A 2,681-nucleotide genomic window follows, 5' to 3' on the forward strand; every position below is an offset into this window, starting at 1 on the left:
GTTTGGGAGGAAAGTGGTTTGAATTTGAAGGGTGAGGTTGGTGGGGTTTTATGAAGGATGGATGTGAGTTGTGAAGAGAAAGATGGGATTTGATAGGTGAAGGGTTTTTGGGGAAGGGGTATTGAGGTGATTGGTGAATGGGGGAAGAAGAGAGAGAGTGATGGTAGGGTCCTGTGGGGTCCACAGATCCTGTGGTGTCAAGGAAAAGTCATCCCTGCACCAAATGTTGCTCAAAATCACGTTTTGAGCTATTTCTGGCGTTAAACGCCGGGCTGGTGCCCATTCCTGGCGTTTAACGCCAGGTTGTTGCCCTTTACTGGCGTTTAACGCCAGTCTGGTGCCCCTTTCTGGCGTTAAACGCCCAGAATGGTGCCAGACTGGGCGTTAAACGCCCAACAGCTAGCATTACTGGCGTTTGAACGCCAGCTTCTTCTCCTCCAGGGTGTGCTGTTTTTCTTCCTGTTTTTCATTCTGTTTTTGCTTTTTTCATTGTTTTTGTGATTTCTTATGATCATCAACCTACAAAAAAGATAAAATAACAAAAGAAAATAGTAAACTATAAAACATTGGGTTGCCTCCCAACAAGCGCTTCTTTAATGTCATTAGCTTGACAGAGGTCTCTCATGGAACCTCTCAACACCAAACTTAGAGTTTGAATGTGGGGGTTCAACACCAAACTTAGAGTTTGGTTGTGGCCTCCCAACACCAAACTTAGAGTTTGACTGTGGGGGCTCTGCTTGGCTCTGTTTTGAGAGAAGCTCTTCATGCTTCCTCTCCATGATGATAGAGGGGTGTCCTTGGGCCTTAAACACCAAGGATTCTCCATTCACTTGAATGATCAATTCTCCTCTATCAACATCAATCACAGCCTTTGCTGTGGCTAGGAAGGGTCTGCCAAGGATGATGGATTCATCCATGCACTTCCCAGTCTCTAGGACTATGAAATCAGTAGGGATGTAATGGTCTTCAATCTTCACCAAAACATTCTCTACAAGTCCATGAGCTTGTTTTCTTGAATTGTCTGCCATCTCTAATGAGATTCTTGCAGCTTGCACCTCAAAGATCCCTAATTTCTCCATTACAGAGAGGGGCATGAGGTTTACACTTGACCCTAAGTCACACAAGGCCTTCTTGAAGGTCATGGTGCCTATGGTACAAGGTATAGAAAACTTCCCAGGATCCTGCCTCTTTTGAGGCAGTTTCTGCCTAGACAAGTCATCCAGTTCTTTGGTGAGCAAAGGTGGTTCATCCTCCCAAGTCTCATTTCCAAATAACTTGTCATTTAGCTTCATGATTGCTCCAAGGTATTTAGCAACTTGCTCTTTAATGACATACTCATCCTCTTCAGAGGAAGAATACTCATCAGAGCTCATGAATGGCAGAAGTAAGTCCAATGGAATCTCTATGGTCTCATTTTGAGCCTCAGATTCCCATTGTTCCTCATTGAGGAACTCAGAGGAGATTGGTACACGCCCACTGAGGTCTTCCTCAGTGGCGTCCTCTTCCTCTCTTTCCTCTCCATATTCGGCCATGTCTATGGCTTTGCACTCTCCTTTTGGATTTTCTTCTGTATTACTTGGGAGAGTGCTAGGAGGGAGTTCAGTAACTTTCTTGCTCAGCTGACCCACTTGTCCTTCCAAATTTCTGATGGAGGACCTTGTTTCATTCATGAAACTTTGAGTGGTCTTTATTAGATCAGAGACCATTGTTGCTAAGTCAGAAGTATTCTGCTTAGAACTCTCTGTCTGTTGCTGAGAAGATGATGGAAAAGGCTTGCTATTGCTAAACCTGTTTCTTCCACCATTATTGTTATTGAAACCTTGTTGAGGTCTCTCTTGATTCTTCCATGAGAGATTTGGGTGATTTCTCCATGAAGAATTATAGGTGTTTCCATAGGGTTCTCCTAGGTAATTCACCTCTTCCATGGAAGGGTTCTCAGGATCATAAGCTTCTTCCTCAGATGAAGCATCCTTAGTACTGTTTGGTGCATTTTGCATTCCAGACAGACTCTGAGAAATCAAATTGACTTGTTGAGTCAATATCTTGTTCTGAGCCAATATGGCATTCAGAGTGTCAATCTCAAGAACTCCTTTCTTCTGACTAGTCCCATTGTTCACGGGATTCCTTTCAGAAGTGTACATGAATTGGTTATTTGCAACCATTTCAATCAATTCTTGAGCTTCTGCAGGCGTCTTCTTCAGATGAAGAGATCCTCCAGCAGAGCTATCCAAGGACATCTTAGATAGTTCAGAGAGACCATCATAGAAAATACTTATGATGCTCCATTCAGAAAGCATGTCTGAGGGACATCTTCTGATTAATTGTTTGTATCTTTCCCAAGCTTCATAGAGGGATTCTCCATCCTTCTGTCTGAAGGTTTGGACTTCCACTCTAAGCTTACTCCATCTTTGTGGTGGAAAGAACTTTGCCAAGAAGGCATTGACTAGCTTTTCCCAAGAGTCCAGGCTTTCTTTAGGTTGAGAGTCCAACCATATCCTAGCTCTGTCTCTTACAGCAAAAGGGAATAGCATCAGTCTATAGACCTCAGGGTCTACCCCATTAGTCTTGACTGTGTCACAGATTTGCAAGAATTCAGCTAAGAACTGATGATGATCTTCCATTGGAAGTCCATGGAACTTGCAATTCTGTTGCATTAGAGAAACTAATTGAGGTTTAAGCTC

The 2,681-nt window shown here is 43.3% G+C and overlaps 1 non-coding gene across 1 annotated transcript; it reads left to right on the plus strand.

Annotated features, from left to right (window-relative positions):
• The first annotated feature begins 2,291 nt into the window (after nt 1-2,291).
• On the plus strand, nt 2,292-2,399 carry LOC130953171 (small nucleolar RNA R71). The gene has a single exon (XR_009075344.1). It is a non-coding gene; the product is annotated as a small nucleolar RNA R71 (small nucleolar RNA).
• Nucleotides 2,400-2,681: the final 282 nt, after the last annotated feature.

This window comes from Arachis stenosperma, chromosome 9 (genome assembly GCF_014773155.1).
Source record: "Arachis stenosperma cultivar V10309 chromosome 9, arast.V10309.gnm1.PFL2, whole genome shotgun sequence".
NCBI lineage: Eukaryota > Viridiplantae > Streptophyta > Magnoliopsida > Fabales > Fabaceae > Arachis > Arachis stenosperma.